The sequence below is a fragment of the Bemisia tabaci genome, chromosome 10, assembly GCF_918797505.1.
Source record: "Bemisia tabaci chromosome 10, PGI_BMITA_v3".
In the NCBI taxonomy this organism is placed as follows: Eukaryota; Metazoa; Arthropoda; class Insecta; order Hemiptera; family Aleyrodidae; genus Bemisia; species Bemisia tabaci.
Genome location: NC_092802.1, coordinates 30,735,236 through 30,752,340, shown reverse-complemented (window position 1 = coordinate 30,752,340; position 17,105 = coordinate 30,735,236). Strand labels below are relative to the sequence as shown.

The window sequence follows — 17,105 nt, the reverse complement described above, 5'->3', positions numbered from 1 at the left end:
AACATTTCACGAAAAACCAATGGAACCACTTTTAAAAATTTTGGTTACATATTTTAGAAAATATAAGCTTTCAAAATTGCCACATTTTGTCGGACTTTTCCTATTAACTCGGTCCACTGTGCGATTGACCTAACAAGGACTACGCGCGGAATATCAAGAAATAACCGCAGAAAGGAGTGAGAAAGTCCAAACATGGAATTTAGAGAAAATAACCCAGAGTATTTGAGCGGAAAATTCGCAGTTTCCCAGATGAAGGAGCGAAACTATTCCAAGGATGCAAAATTTACTGAAACACTTCACTTTGGTACGAATAAATGACTGGCGACAGATAGACCGTTTCTTGCACCAATTAGAATGAGAAGTAACATGATTGATCCTACAGCTATGCTGACAAATATATTAACGAATTGAGATAAATATTATTGAGGCACGGAAGGTATTAAAAAATTCAAAAAACTCTTCTTTTTAAGGCTTTGTAGGTTATTTCAGCTGCGCTCCTGAATCTTCTGCATCCCCTCATCTTTTTCGTTTCAGAAATGTTTGAGTAGTTAAAAAGTCACTTACCAGAATTATTCAGCTCGCATTTTTGTAAATTTTTTCGATATAAACTCGATAAGGAAAAAAGGAAAATAAAAAGCTCACTGAAATCTCGGACTATTGACCTTTGAGAGCATTTACATTTTCCAGGAATGACCCTATCAAAGTCTGAAGAGTGCCTGCTTTCCTTTCAGGATTCTGCGAAAACACGGAGGAGAAATTCATCTTTCCTCATTTTTTTCAAACCTGTCGGGCTCAGTGGCGTGGCGTGAATGATCGACTTTTGATAATTCTCCATTTGAAGCTGTAGTAAAGAATCGATTTTCAAGGTGTTTGCTGCGAACACCTTGATAATCGATCTTTTTCCATAGATTTAAATGGCATATCAATCGATATATCGCACAGCACGTCACGCCACTAGTCGGGCTGATCGTTTCCTTTCCAAACTTTCAGAGAAGTTCGCAAAATGGTAAACAAGTACAGTAAACGTTTCCTACATTTCAATTCAGCGCGCACCAACTTCTTCCAAGTTTTGCTCCTTTTTTTCGCTTTCTCTTAGAATAGTCTTCAAACATCCATTTACTTTAAGGCGCAACTAAAAGGTCAAAGGTTCATCTCATTCATTTTTTCTGACAAGACTACGATCAAGAATTTTTTGCACTCCTGAAGTGACGCCAAACACTTAACATTCAGGGGCAAAGCGTTCTTTCTTGGGAGGATTCTCAGTTGGGTAAGATTAAATAACCCAGTGGCGAGGCGCGAATGATCGATTATCGATATTTCCCCATTTGAGGCTACGGTAAAGAATCGATTATTAAGGTGTCCGTTGCGAACACCCTGTTTATCGACCCTATTCCATGAGTTTAGATGGCAGATCTATCGATATATCGTAAAGCACGCCACGCCACTGAAATAACCGATTCCTCCTATGGTGTCCTAAATCTTTATTTTCCTTTGCCGTAGACTTTACAAAAATGGTAATGCATTTTTGGTACTGAGAGTATATTAATTCCAAAAATGGACTTTTTTCAAACTGTCTACGGCCAGGACTTGTCTAGCGTAGCGTGTTCTTGCGGTGAACAATTAGAATGACGCCGAAAGGCTCGGTAAAATATGTTCTGACGCGAAAAATCAGAAGCTGTCCAAACCTACGTTGGCTAGAATATCAGCAAGGTAATGAGGACCTTCAGCGCTTCAAAGAACTATTCGATGGTTGACCGACCAATTGATGATTTTTGAACATTCGAACATTTTTTTTTTTGCGCAGATTTCAGAACGTCGTAGCACGCTGAAATATGTCAGGTATTCGCCGTAGGTGCACATAATTTGACTGAAAAATATTTCGAGATATCTTATACAGTGCGTGCCATTCGCAAATCCCAAATCTAAAGACAAAATTGTTTGCAACATTCTACGGGGCCTGTACTTTTCCGGGTTATTTCAAAAAGTTCCTCGGTAAAATTTGGATACACAATTTGTACTTGACATATTTTAGCGTGGTGTAACATCTTTCAGTCTTCCTCCAGGTCTATCATCATGATTTTATTCGAAATTTGATGTGGAGTAGGTCTGAAAATCTCAAAGAATAATAGTCTTGACTTCTCTGCAAAAAATGGCTCTTCGATTTGGAGTCTGGACTCGGAAATTATTTGACAAGAAAATATACTCTCGATTCAATACAATTTTCGAGATTAGGTAAATCTTGAGTCCCTTTATACTGAGAGTCAAGACAACACCCCCTCATGGAGTCACAAACGGGGATAAATATTACAGAAATTGAACATTTTGAGTAATCTTTGATCGGCCCATTCTCAAATTCCTTTCTCCGTTTCTTCTCTCATTCCGTTTGTTCCTTGCCGAACCCGTAGTTACCTGGTCCATTCCAGATTATAATCTTTGCAATCGGTGAAAATGTAATCTTTATTACCGGTTGTGACACTGTGAAGGCCTAAAATCATAAAATACGGGAACCAATCAGAAATGGATTCACAATGTCTTGACTCTCAGTATAAAGGGACTCTGGGTAAATCCTGATTGACCTCAAATCCTGATAGAATGGAGAAAATCGGGAAAATCATGATGCTGGACACCCAGGAAATTTGGCAACGTACCAAAAGTCCATACGTCGCTTCTCCTCGCGACGGCCTTACATACACCCTCGCGTTTCCGAATCCGAGGAGTTATTGGTCCGTGTTCCATTTTGACGCGTGATTAACGATACAACTGACAAGTAGCGATCACGCCATCCCCCCGCCCCCACCCCCGGTCTGCGTTTACCCTTTGACCTCTCTCCCGCCCCGCCAGGGATGACGTCGCACGTCACGACAAGACGCGGCGTTGCCGGAATCCCCGAAAATCCCCGCGCTCAACAGGAAAGGGCGGTGATATACAACGGCCGTCGGACGAGGGCGGTCGCGAAAGGCAGGCGCTTCATTACTTAGGGTTTATGACGTTCCGGGCGCTCCTTGTTATTAAGACCCGCTTTTCTGTTATTTTTATACTTTGCCCCCCCCCCCCCGGAACCCCCTTCTTGCCCCCCTTTCACCCCCTCAGCGCCCGGTTTTGACAAATTGTGATTCGGTGCTCGCGAACCGCGGGTGACGTTACTGCCTTGTTCGTGCCCGCGGCGCGGCCAACTCGCGATAAGAAAAAGGAGGTGTTTGTCGCGGGTGAAAAAAATGCTCGACACGAAAAAATCCGCGAGGGGAAATTTTTCGATACACGAGCACAGGTGAACACTGGGAAAAAAACACATTAGATCTAGAGTCCAGACTCTTGAAAACATCGACAGTAAAAAATACTCTTGATTCAATCAGATTTAAGCTTATATCAAAAGGAAATCCGCTCAAATTAAGAGGCTTGGTTCTTGATTTAAGCTTAAATCTGATTGAATCAAGAGTATTTTTTCTTGTCAATGATTTTACGAGTCTGAACTCTAGATCCAATGTGTTTTTTTTTTCCAGTGAACCACCAGGATGTCTACTAAAACAGGCTGGCGAAAGATCAGTACTAATACAGGGCTTCTTCGGTACATTTCCAAGAAATTCAGTACCTTCACAGCAGACAAATTCAGTTTTTGTCAGTACCTCCATTTCACGAAATTAGAAAAATTTCAAAAATTTGCAATTCCTTCTCGAAATGCGACACAACCGACGTGGTCACAAAATTCCATCGGTGGCTTGTAGATTAATAGACAGCACAATGACGACCTTGCAGGCAAACACCACTCTCAACGCGCAGGGGATTGCATAATGCATACTTTCCAGGCTTCATTAAAATACACTCGTGGCATGAAAAAAACAAAATTTCGGACCTTCTTGCGGAATTTCCGCACTTTTTCCGTGCTTCCGGGCCACCCTTAAAAAATTAGCAATATTTCCGGACTTGTAGACACCCTGTTAGCACGGCAGTATGAGAGGCTGTTCTGAATCGTACGCAGCTGACCGATAACTTTCGAGGCCTCGGCAGGTGAAATTTTGCCGAACAGCTATGAAAAAATCGCCACAGCCTCGGGTTCCGTGAACTGAGTGCGTAGGATGGGAACGAACCCGGGGAAGCCGTCACCGAACCGTCCCACTTGCATTCCGGTTTTTTTATCCTCCGGTTCATGATTCCGTGATCTTCACGATTATTGCGAAGAGTAGATCCATACGGGATATGCGGAGCAAGGTGTTATAAAACTCCTGAATTTGCAATTGAAACACCTTCGTAAATTTCAAGCAGGATAAATAGTGCCGGTGGTTCTGCCCGCAATTCCCTGAAAGGCCAATAAAAGGCTCGTGAAAATGAGGCCTTAAATAGACCGCGTTTAGCGGAAAGGAACTGAGCCACATCTGCTAGTGCCAAATTTAACTGGGGAATTCAATTTTTTACAAGAGAACGTTTGTGCGGATTCCTTTAAACATTTCGATGAATTTTCTTCGTACTGAAAAAAAAACCGGCGCTTCGAAAGTTCACTGAAATTTGCACAAAAATATACACAATCGTTTTCATGTAAAAAGTGAAATTGCCCAATAAAATTCGGCAGGAGCTAATGTGGCTTGGTTCTTTTCTGCTCAACGCAGTCCAAAAAAAAGCGGCCTCTGTATTACGTCATGGGAAATTTCACGTGTGTCAAATGCCATGGAAGTTTTTCAAATGAAGACTTACGTTGAAACGTGTGGATTCCCATTCATTCATCTAGATTTTAATCTCCGCTCTAATATTAATGCTCAATAATTTCATATGCTTTCAATGTGCAACTTAATCTAATTGCTGTTCATTGTTATCTCAATTGCTCGTAATGGTTGTCGGAGGTTAAGAATTTAAATCGAAAAAATAATTCAAATCAAATTAAACTCTCGATTAAGGAACGATAGGTTGGGAGTGTCGTCCTGACTTCCAATGCTTTCGGTGACTTTGAGAGTGATTTCGGTATGAAATAAGTCTTGCCTCCGTTAATGTATGGCATGTTCTGAATTCTCTGGGCTTTTCTCAGTAACGTCTCTGAGTTTGCACGACTCTATAAGAGGCAATACTCTGCAGTGAAAACATTTTGGCAGCTAACACTTAAAATCTATGAGGTCAAAGTAAAAAGAAAAAATTGAGAGACTGTCTCTTTTTTGCATTTATCTATATGCTTTACACAGCTTCTCACCAGAGAAAATTTATTGTGGTCTGCCCTTCCTCTGTAGCTAAGATAGAGTCCAACATTAGAAGCGCACGCGCCAGCCAAAAAAAAAAAAAAAAAAAAAAAAAAAAAAAAAAAAAAAACCTACAATTATTGGACCGCGTTAAGCAGAAAGGAACCAGAAGCCACGTCAGCTATTGCCAACTTTGATCTGGGAACTCCATCTGTTACTTACATGAAAACGTTTGTGCAGATTTTTGTGCAAATTTCAGTGAATTTTCTGCACAGTAGGTACGAAGCAAATTCATTGAAGTTTTCAAAGGAATTCGCACAAACGTTCTTTTCTAAAAAATTAAATTGCCTAATTATATTTGACAAAAGCTTGTGTGGCTCGGTTCCATTCTGCTAAACGCAGTCCAATTATCAAAATTGTCACAGATTATCAGAAGTACTCGTGATTTTAAACATTCTTCCGTAAGTCTTACTTTCCAGATCTGCCCATCTAAGTTAAATTCCCTTTTGTTCAACCCAGTTTTTTTAGTCATAGGAAGGCCTGCACTCTATTTCACGAGAAGCATCACTTACAATCAGACTACATTTGCAATAAGAAACTACTATTTCTGGCTCCTTTTAGAGACAACGTTCGTGCCTTTAATTTTTCTTTGCAGATAGGTGCTTTTAAGGATGAATTAGAAATAGTAGTTTCTCGTGGAAGAATGCAATCTAATTCAACGTCAGACTTAAAGTACACAATTTTAATTTCAAGTAAAATAATGGGATAATTACTACGAGTACACAAAGGATCTCTATTTCACAATCTCGAGTTATTGATGTCAAGCAGGCAATCAACTCTGACGCATGCAGGGGCAACTAAGATCCAAGTAAGGGAGGTCTACAACTGGAAGTCGACGTGCAATTTGAAATGCATCAAGGGAAATAAGCGATAGCGTGACAGTCCGACTTTCCATTTGCACTCTTAAGTCTCGCCGTCCATTGGAAAGCAGTGTTTTGACATTAAATAACAGAACAGCTTGGATTACGGAGACCGGCCAATGGCTGCACGCACATTCGCGGGACCTACGTTGCCAATTGGCCCAATACTGCCGTCCTAAGGAAGAACGCCGTATGAACATTCAAGAGTTGCCAAATTTCCTCTGTTAAAATGTTCACTTATTTTTGAAAAAAATTATGAACGTTTTTCTTTGAAATTTTCGGGAACCTCAGAACAAAATATGGATACATTTCTCTGAAAAATTGAAAGAAAAATATTCATAAGTTTACTAGAGATTTCTAGTTTTGTCAAAAGAAATTTGGCAACGCCTGGAGGTTCATATGGCATTTTTCCTTAGCACGGCAGAAAAGACAAAAAGTACCAAAAGACATGGTTCCTCGGCAAAACTCCACTCCGAACAAGTTGAACACGTTAAAAGCGAAACAATTAAGTTTTGAGAGCGAGAACAGGGATTTAAGTTTATATTGAAGTGGGACCAGACAAAAGAACGTATTTACTGCATTTCAACGTTGCAAATTTTCCACAAGAAAATTTCATTTGAATTTGCAAATTGATGAGTATTTAGAACCGAAAATTTCAGTCATTTTCCTCTAAATGCACACAAAATTCAGCATTTTCCCCCCCCCTTATTTATTTACAGAAACGACAGTTGTATTCAGATTCTTGAAAAATAAGTTGAACATTATTGCAAGTCCATTTTTGCAGTCATTCAATGGATTTACGTTCCTTCGTCTCGAAAACGACCAATTTTCGACGTTGCATACTTTTATTTGAGAATTGTATTTTAACTTGGCAACCGATGCGAAAATTTAAGAACTTGTCCTCTAATTACACGCAAAATTCAGCAAACTTTTTGACAGAAACAGCGGTCATTATAAGATTTTTTTTTAAAAAAATTAAAAATTATTACGAGTCCAGTCTGTTGTGCAGTCATTCAATGCATTTACGTTGCTTCGGCGAAGAAACGACTGTTTCAAATCTTCCAGCTTGGAAAAAAAATAGGACATTATTTGAGGTCTGCAACGTTGCAGTCGGAGCTGTGTATCCCTGAATTGTAACGATTCAGAATCTCGGATTGGGTTTATTAAATTCATTTTTTTAAAATGAGGTATGAAACGAGCGAAAATATTGCGTCAAAAATTCCGGCGACTGAAAAAAATCCGCAGAAATTGTTTAGAAAAACTGTATTTGCCTTTCGGAACAAGAATGATTAAAAATAAGACATTATTTGAGGTCTGCAACGTTGCAGTCGGAGCTAAATACGCTTCCTTACGCGTGAAGGAAAGGATATTTGAGCTCATTCACGGCAGGCGCAGTGATACGACTATTCGACCACGGGTGTAAGCATGTTGCTGCCAGCCGGATTGAAGGCGCGCCACACTCCAGCTATTACTCGGGTCCCGTCCCGTGCGATCTCCCTGGCTGGCGCGCCGCTAAAATCGCCGCAAACGGAGGACTGCACGTCATTATCCTTGACTCTCTGTCCCGTTTTTACCACAATTCTAGTGAAAGTGTATCCCTGAATTGTAACGATTCAGAATCTCGGATTGGGTTTATTAAATTCATTTTTTTAAAATGAGGTATGAAACGAGCGAAAATATTGCGTCAAAAATTCCGGCGACTGAAAAAAATCCGCAGAAATTGTTTAGAAAAACTGTATTTGCCTTTCGGAACAAGAATGATTAAAAATAAGACATTATTTGAGGTCTGCAACGTTGCAGTCGGAGCTAAATACGCTTCCTTACGCGTGAAGGAAAGGATATTTGAGCTCATTCACGGCAGGCGCAGTGATACGACTATTCGACCACGGGTGTAAGCATGTTGCTGCCAGCCGGATTGAAGGCGCGCCACACTCCAGCTATTACTCGGGTCCCGTCCCGTGCGATCTCCCTGGCTGGCGCGCCGCTAAAATCGCCGCAAACGGAGGACTGCACGTCATTATCCTTGACTCTCTGTCCCGTTTTTACCACAATTCTAGTGAAAGTGTATCCCTGAATTGTAACGATTCAGAATCTCGGATTGGGTTTATTAAATTCATTTTTTTAAAATGAGGTATGAAACGAGCGAAAATATTGCGTCAAAAATTCCGGCGACTGAAAAAAATCCGCGGAAATTGTTTAGAAAAACTGTATTTGCCTTTGGGAACAAGAATGATTAAAAATAAGACATTATTTGAGGTCTGCAACGTTGCAGTCGGAGCTAAATACGCTTCCTTACGCGTGAAGGAAAGGATATTTGAGCTCATTCACGGCAGGCGCAGTGATACGACTATTCGACCACGGGTGTAAGCATGTTGCTGCCAGCCGGATTGAAGGCGCGCCACACTCCAGCTATTACTCGGGTCCCGTCCCGTGCGATCTCCCTGGCTGGCGCGCCGCTAAAATCGCCGCAAACGGAGGACTGCACGTCATTATCCTTGACTCTCTGTCCCGTTTTTACCACAATTCTAGTGAAAGTGTATCCCTGAATTGTAACGATTCAGAATCTCGGATTGGGTTTATTAAATTCATTTTTTTAAAATGAGGTATGAAACGAGCGAAAATATTGCGTCAAAAATTCCGGCGACTGAAAAAAATCCGCAGAAATTGTTTAGAAAAACTGTATTTGCCTTTCGGAAAAGAATGATTAAAAATAAGACATTATTTGAGGTCTGCAACGTTGCAGTCGGAGCTAAATACGCTTCCTTACGCGTGAAGGAAAGGATATTTGAGCTCATTCACGGCAGGCGCAGTGATACGACTATTCGACCACGGGTGTAAGCATGTTGCTGCCAGCCGGATTGAAGGCGCGCCACACTCCAGCTATTACTCGGGTCCCGTCCCGTGCGATCTCCCTGGCTGGCGCGCCGCTAAAATCGCCGCAAACGGAGGACTGCACGTCATTATCCTTGACTCTCTGTCCCGTTTTTACCACAATTCTAGTGAAAGTGTATCCCTGAATTGTAACGATTCAGAATCTCGGATTGGGTTTATTAAATTCATTTTTTTAAAATGAGGTATGAAACGAGCGAAAATATTGCGTCAAAAATTCCGGCGACTGAAAAAAATCCGCAGAAATTGTTTAGAAAAACTGTATTTGCCTTTCGGAAAAAGAATGATTAAAAATAAGACATTATTTGAGGTCTGCAACGTTGCAGTCGGAGCTAAATACGCTTCCTTACGCGTGAAGGAAAGGATATTTGAGCTCATTCACGGCAGGCGCAGTGATACGACTATTCGACCACGGGTGTAAGCATGTTGCTGCCAGCCGGATTGAAGGCGCGCCACACTCCAGCTATTACTCGGGTCCCGTCCCGTGCGATCTCCCTGGCTGGCGCGCCGCTAAAATCGCCGCAAACGGAGGACTGCACGTCATTATCCTTGACTCTCTGTCCCGTTTTTACCACAATTCTAGTGAAAGTGTATCCCTGAATTGTAACGATTCAGAATCTCGGATTGGGTTTATTAAATTCATTTTTTAAAATGAGGTATGAAACGAGCGAAAATATTGCGTCAAAAATTCCGGCGACTGAAAAAAATCCGCAGAAATTGTTTAGAAAAACTGTATTTGCCTTTCGGAAAAAGAATGATTAAAAATAAGACATTATTTGAGGTCTGCAACGTTGCAGTCGGAGCTAAATACGCTTCCTTACGCGTGAAGGAAAGGATATTTGAGCTCATTCACGGCAGGCGCAGTGATACGACTATTCGACCACGGGTGTAAGCATGTTGCTGCCAGCCGGATTGAAGGCGCGCCACACTCCAGCTATTACTCGGGTCCCGTCCCGTGCGATCTCCCTGGCTGGCGCGCCGCTAAAATCGCCGCAAACGGAGGACTGCACGTCATTATCCTTGACTCTCTGTCCCGTTTTTACCACAATTCTAGTGAAAGTGTATCCCTGAATTGTAACGATTCAGAATCTCGGATTGGGTTTATTAAATTCATTTTTTTAAAATGAGGTATGAAACGAGCGAAAATATTGCGTCAAAAATTCCGGCGACTGAAAAAAATCCGCAGAAATTGTTTAGAAAAACTGTATTTGCCTTTCGGAAAAAGAATGATTAAAAATAAGACATTATTTGAGGTCTGCAACGTTGCAGTCGGAGCTAAATACGCTTCCTTACGCGTGAAGGAAAGGATATTTGAGCTCATTCACGGCAGGCGCAGTGATACGACTATTCGACCACGGGTGTAAGCATGTTGCTGCCAGCCGGATTGAAGGCGCGCCACACTCCAGCTATTACTCGGGTCCCGTCCCGTGCGATCTCCCTGGCTGGCGCGCCGCTAAAATCGCCGCAAACGGAGGACTGCACGTCATTATCCTTGACTCTCTGTCCCGTTTTTACCACAATTCTAGTGAAAGTGTATCCCTGAATTGTAACGATTCAGAATCTCGGATTGGGTTTATTAAATTCATTTTTTTAAAATGAGGTATGAAACGAGCGAAAATATTGCGTCAAAAATTCCGGCGACTGAAAAAAATCCGCAGAAATTGTTTAGAAAAACTGTATTTGCCTTTCGGAAAAGAATGATTAAAAATAAGACATTATTTGAGGTCTGCAACGTTGCAGTCGGAGCTAAATACGCTTCCTTACGCGTGAAGGAAAGGATATTTGAGCTCATTCACGGCAGGCGCAGTGATACGACTATTCGACCACGGGTGTAAGCATGTTGCTGCCAGCCGGATTGAAGGCGCGCCACACTCCAGCTATTACTCGGGTCCCGTCCCGTGCGATCTCCCTGGCTGGCGCGCCGCTAAAATCGCCGCAAACGGAGGACTGCACGTCATTATCCTTGACTCTCTGTCCCGTTTTTACCACAATTCTAGTGAAAGTGTATCCCTGAATTGTAACGATTCAGAATCTCGGATTGGGTTTATTAAATTCATTTTTTTAAAATGAGGTATGAAACGAGCGAAAATATTGCGTCAAAAATTCCGGCGACTGAAAAAAATCCGCAGAAATTGTTTAGAAAAACTGTATTTGCCTTTCGGAAAAAGAATGATTAAAAATAAGACATTATTTGAGGTCTGCAACGTTGCAGTCGGAGCTAAATACGCTTCCTTACGCGTGAAGGAAAGGATATTTGAGCTCATTCACGGCAGGCGCAGTGATACGACTATTCGACCACGGGTGTAAGCATGTTGCTGCCAGCCGGATTGAAGGCGCGCCACACTCCAGCTATTACTCGGGTCCCGTCCCGTGCGATCTCCCTGGCTGGCGCGCCGCTAAAATCGCCGCAAACGGAGGACTGCACGTCATTATCCTTGACTCTCTGTCCCGTTTTTACCACAATTCTAGTGAAAGTGTATCCCTGAATTGTAACGATTCAGAATCTCGGATTGGGTTTATTAAATTCATTTTTTTAAAATGAGGTATGAAACGAGCGAAAATATTGCGTCAAAAATTCCGGCGACTGAAAAAAATCCGCAGAAATTGTTTAGAAAAACTGTATTTGCCTTTCGGAACAAGAATGATTAAAAATAAGACATTATTTGAGGTCTGCAACGTTGCAGTCGGAGCTAAATACGCTTCCTTACGCGTGAAGGAAAGGATATTTGAGCTCATTCACGGCAGGCGCAGTGATACGACTATTCGACCACGGGTGTAAGCATGTTGCTGCCAGCCGGATTGAAGGCGCGCCACACTCCAGCTATTACTCGGGTCCCGTCCCGTGCGATCTCCCTGGCTGGCGCGCCGCTAAAATCGCCGCAAACGGAGGACTGCACGTCATTATCCTTGACTCTCTGTCCCGTTTTTACCACAATTCTAGTGAAAGTGTATCCCTGAATTGTAACGATTCAGAATCTCGGATTGGGTTTATTAAATTCATTTTTTTAAAATGAGGTATGAAACGAGCGAAAATATTGCGTCAAAAATTCCGGCGACTGAAAAAAATCCGCAGAAATTGTTTAGAAAAACTGTATTTGCCTTTCGGAAAAAGAATGATTAAAAATAAGACATTATTTGAGGTCTGCAACGTTGCAGTCGGAGCTAAATACGCTTCCTTACGCGTGAAGGAAAGGATATTTGAGCTCATTCACGGCAGGCGCAGTGATACGACTATTCGACCACGGGTGTAAGCATGTTGCTGCCAGCCGGATTGAAGGCGCGCCACACTCCAGCTATTACTCGGGTCCCGTCCCGTGCGATCTCCCTGGCTGGCGCGCCGCTAAAATCGCCGCAAACGGAGGACTGCACGTCATTATCCTTGACTCTCTGTCCCGTTTTTACCACAATTCTAGTGAAAGTGTATCCCTGAATTGTAACGATTCAGAATCTCGGATTGGGTTTATTAAATTCATTTTTTTAAAATGAGGTATGAAACGAGCGAAAATATTGCGTCAAAAATTCCGGCGACTGAAAAAAATCCGCAGAAATTGTTTAGAAAAACTGTATTTGCCTTTCGGAAAAAGAATGATTAAAAATAAGACATTATTTGAGGTCTGCAACGTTGCAGTCGGAGCTAAATACGCTTCCTTACGCGTGAAGGAAAGGATATTTGAGCTCATTCACGGCAGGCGCAGTGATACGACTATTCGACCACGGGTGTAAGCATGTTGCTGCCAGCCGGATTGAAGGCGCGCCACACTCCAGCTATTACTCGGGTCCCGTCCCGTGCGATCTCCCTGGCTGGCGCGCCGCTAAAATCGCCGCAAACGGAGGACTGCACGTCATTATCCTTGACTCTCTGTCCCGTTTTTACCACAATTCTAGTGAAAGTGTATCCCTGAATTGTAACGATTCAGAATCTCGGATTGGGTTTATTAAATTCATTTTTTTAAAATGAGGTATGAAACGAGCGAAAATATTGCGTCAAAAATTCCGGCGACTGAAAAAAATCCGCAGAAATTGTTTAGAAAAACTGTATTTGCCTTTCGGAAAAAGAATGATTAAAAATAAGACATTATTTGAGGTCTGCAACGTTGCAGTCGGAGCTAAATACGCTTCCTTACGCGTGAAGGAAAGGATATTTGAGCTCATTCACGGCAGGCGCAGTGATACGACTATTCGACCACGGGTGTAAGCATGTTGCTGCCAGCCGGATTGAAGGCGCGCCACACTCCAGCTATTACTCGGGTCCCGTCCCGTGCGATCTCCCTGGCTGGCGCGCCGCTAAAATCGCCGCAAACGGAGGACTGCACGTCATTATCCTTGACTCTCTGTCCCGTTTTTACCACAATTCTAGTGAAAGTGTATCCCTGAATTGTAACGATTCAGAATCTCGGATTGGGTTTATTAAATTCATTTTTTAAAATGAGGTATGAAACGAGCGAAAATATTGCGTCAAAAATTCCGGCGACTGAAAAAAATCCGCAGAAATTGTTTAGAAAAACTGTATTTGCCTTTCGGAAAAAGAATGATTAAAAATAAGACATTATTTGAGGTCTGCAACGTTGCAGTCGGAGCTAAATACGCTTCCTTACGCGTGAAGGAAAGGATATTTGAGCTCATTCACGGCAGGCGCAGTGATACGACTATTCGACCACGGGTGTAAGCATGTTGCTGCCAGCCGGATTGAAGGCGCGCCACACTCCAGCTATTACTCGGGTCCCGTCCCGTGCGATCTCCCTGGCTGGCGCGCCGCTAAAATCGCCGCAAACGGAGGACTGCACGTCATTATCCTTGACTCTCTGTCCCGTTTTTACCACAATTCTAGTGAAAGTGTATCCCTGAATTGTAACGATTCAGAATCTCGGATTGGGTTTATTAAATTCATTTTTTTAAAATGAGGTATGAAACGAGCGAAAATATTGCGTCAAAAATTCCGGCGACTGAAAAAAATCCGCAGAAATTGTTTAGAAAAACTGTATTTGCCTTTCGGAAAAAGAATGATTAAAAATAAGACATTATTTGAGGTCTGCAACGTTGCAGTCGGAGCTAAATACGCTTCCTTACGCGTGAAGGAAAGGATATTTGAGCTCATTCACGGCAGGCGCAGTGATACGACTATTCGACCACGGGTGTAAGCATGTTGCTGCCAGCCGGATTGAAGGCGCGCCACACTCCAGCTATTACTCGGGTCCCGTCCCGTGCGATCTCCCTGGCTGGCGCGCCGCTAACTCTTCAAAAATACATGTTTTATTCGAAGAGATTTGGCAACTTCCGAATGTTCATACGGCGTTCTTCCTGGCACGGCGGAATTCCGCAGTATTCGAGGGAGTCCCGGTTCGGCACCGGACGGTCCGGTGGTGAATTGCAATCGCGAATCCGCACGATTAGGCCCGCGACAGACCCCGCCCCCGCATTCCGCGGAGAAAGGGAGCATCCGCCTGACAAAGCGGGGCGCAAAAAAACCGGGAGACACAATACGGTATGCGGAGCATGGTCCCTGAGGGCAGTCTGGATTCCGGGGATTCAGGGAGCAGGGGTGTGAGCGGGGGGGGGGGGGGGTCCTGACAACAATCCCGAATAGCTTCATCCGTGCATCATCCCCATTCCAAGCAGCGGATCTTCCTTTTGATGTGCTCGACGATCAATGGACCACGACTCAGTCGCGCTAAGGAAGAACGCCGTATGAGCCTTCAGGCGTTGCCAAGTTTCCGCCGATAAAAACCGCATTCACTTGGCGATTTGCCAATATTTTCTTCCCCAAAATTTTTAGACAATTTTGTACGCATTGAATCTAAAATATCTGAGAAATTCCAGGGAAAATATGCGTGAATTTTGTCAAAAATACGTGTTTCATCAAGGGAAATTTGGCAACCCTCGAATGTTCTTACGGCGTTCTTCCTTAGCACGGCAAAACTTGTCAAAGTTAGAGACCAAAGCATCACGATGCTGTCCTGCCGCACTAAGGAAGAACGCCGTATGAACCTTCCGGCGTTGCCAAATTTCCTCTGATCGAATACGAATTTTCAAGGAATATGTTGGATATTTGTCGCGTGGTGGTGGTTACTTATTTCTCGAACACTGAGTATTTTTTCGATTGCCGATTTGATTTGCGTTCATTTTCCCTGCACTGTAAACGTAAACTTCTCATGAAATTATTTTTATCTGAACAATCAGAGTTAATTTGTCGATTATGAATTGCTTTCGGAAATGTTTGACGCGCGCTGGAACTTTCAACGACGAAACTTGTTACATGATGCTGTGATTATTGTCCATTCTCTACAATTTAAATTACGCCATCTGCCTCATCATTAATTTGGGGGTCGTTCAAGTACTGATACAGACTATTTTAGTTTAAAGACCTTTTAAATTTGACGATATACCCAAGCATGAAGAACGAACCTTTTCCATGTGTGTGAACCATTTCGAATGTCGCCAAATTGCCTCTCGGCAAATATTCATTTTTAAAGAAATTTGTGAATATTTTTGCTTGAAATTTTCAGACTGTTTAAACCAAATTTCGAACGAAATCTTCCGAAAAATCGGAGGAGAAATACTCATAAATTTTTCTGGAAATTCGTTGTTTTTCGAAGGAAAATTGGCAACGTCTGAAGGCTTATACGGCGTTTTCCTCAGCGCGGCAGAGTACTGCCGTGCTAAGGAAGAACGCCCTATGAGCCTTCAGATGTTGCCAAATTTCCTCCGATAAAAACCGACTTCACTTACTGGAAAATTTGCGAATGTTATTTTCCAAAATATTCAGACAATTTTGTGTATACGCAATTTAATCTAAAATATCTGAAAATTTCAAGGAAAAATATGCAAGAGTGTCGTCAAAGCTACATGTTTTATCAAGGGAAATTTGGCAACTCTCGAATGTTTATACGGCGTTTTTCCTCAGCACGACAGGGTAGGTGTTAGCTTCAAACCACACAGAGCCCCCCACCTTGACCCGTAAGTCCCTGCCTACCCCACTGACTGACACTAAACCACCGGTGAGGGTAGATTGAGGGAAGCTCAGCGAATCAAAACGCAGGACTTAATTGAATCAAAGTTGGTGATAGGATGCAAACGCCACAAACACTGGCAATTGTAGGACTTCAACCCGAGCTCCATGCAAATTAATCTTCATTAAGTAACCTTCCCTTCCTTGTCATGTCGCGTCTGTGATTTCACATACTCGATCAGGCGCTTTCAGTGAATGTGTATTTTGCGAGGAAGAGGTCGAATAGATGGGTAAAAAAACGAGCTTTGATTAACACCAGGATTGCCACATACTTTGAAAGATGAAATTCCCTGACACATTTAAGTAAAATTCCCTGACAATTGAAGATATGCCAGATGGTTAGAAAGACATCATTTGAAATAGTTTTCAGGCATAATTTCTTGTTCAAAACGTCACACCATTCTAAAAAGCAAATACACCTGGGTGAATTAACAATTTTACTCTGACACTTTCATCATTTTACCTGACATTTCCAGGTTTTCCCGATACTCCCTGACTGTGGCAACCCTGTAACGCTTACGCCGGTTTAAAAACTGGCGGCAATTTATACATGTTACATTTTTCTGCTAGGATTTTACTATGGCGATTGATCAAAGTACTGATTTTTAACGACACATATTTGGTTCAATATTTTAACTAGGTAGCCTATCAACAACTATTGTCGGAAAAATTCGGAATTTTTCATTGCATAAGATAAAAAAAAGTTGAAGGTAGCATCTATTTATTGAGGCATCCGAAAGGACAAAATAATCCGATTATACACGGTAATCACACAGAGGCCTCATCTTTCTATCTAAAAATGAATTCTTCTTTTTTTTACAGTAAGCATGATTGACCTGCATGGGCTTTCACCAAGAGCCTTTCTTGACCTTTTACTTGTGACTAAAGTTGGAAGGTGGATAGGCCCCATAAAAACTGTATTCTAGGTATGTATAGCTAAGTAGGTATGTGATCCAGAAAAAGTTTTCAGATGAAGAAAGTTCATGGAGAATTAAAGAATGAAAACAATTTTCCTTGACTAGGACAAAGTTACTTAGGCAAATGTAGGTTAAATGCTGTCTCAAGCTGGCACTCATGAATTAGTTAAGGTTTCTGAGAGGGTGAATGGACGTGACACTCTATGATCAACGC

General features: G+C 42.3%; 1 protein-coding gene across 2 annotated transcripts in view; it reads right to left on the bottom strand.

Moving 5' to 3' along the window:
- Khc-73 (Kinesin heavy chain 73) overlaps positions 1-17,105 on the bottom strand; it is a 114,396-nt gene that overhangs the window by 94,713 nt on the left and 2,578 nt on the right. The gene's annotated exons all lie outside the window — the stretch shown is intronic.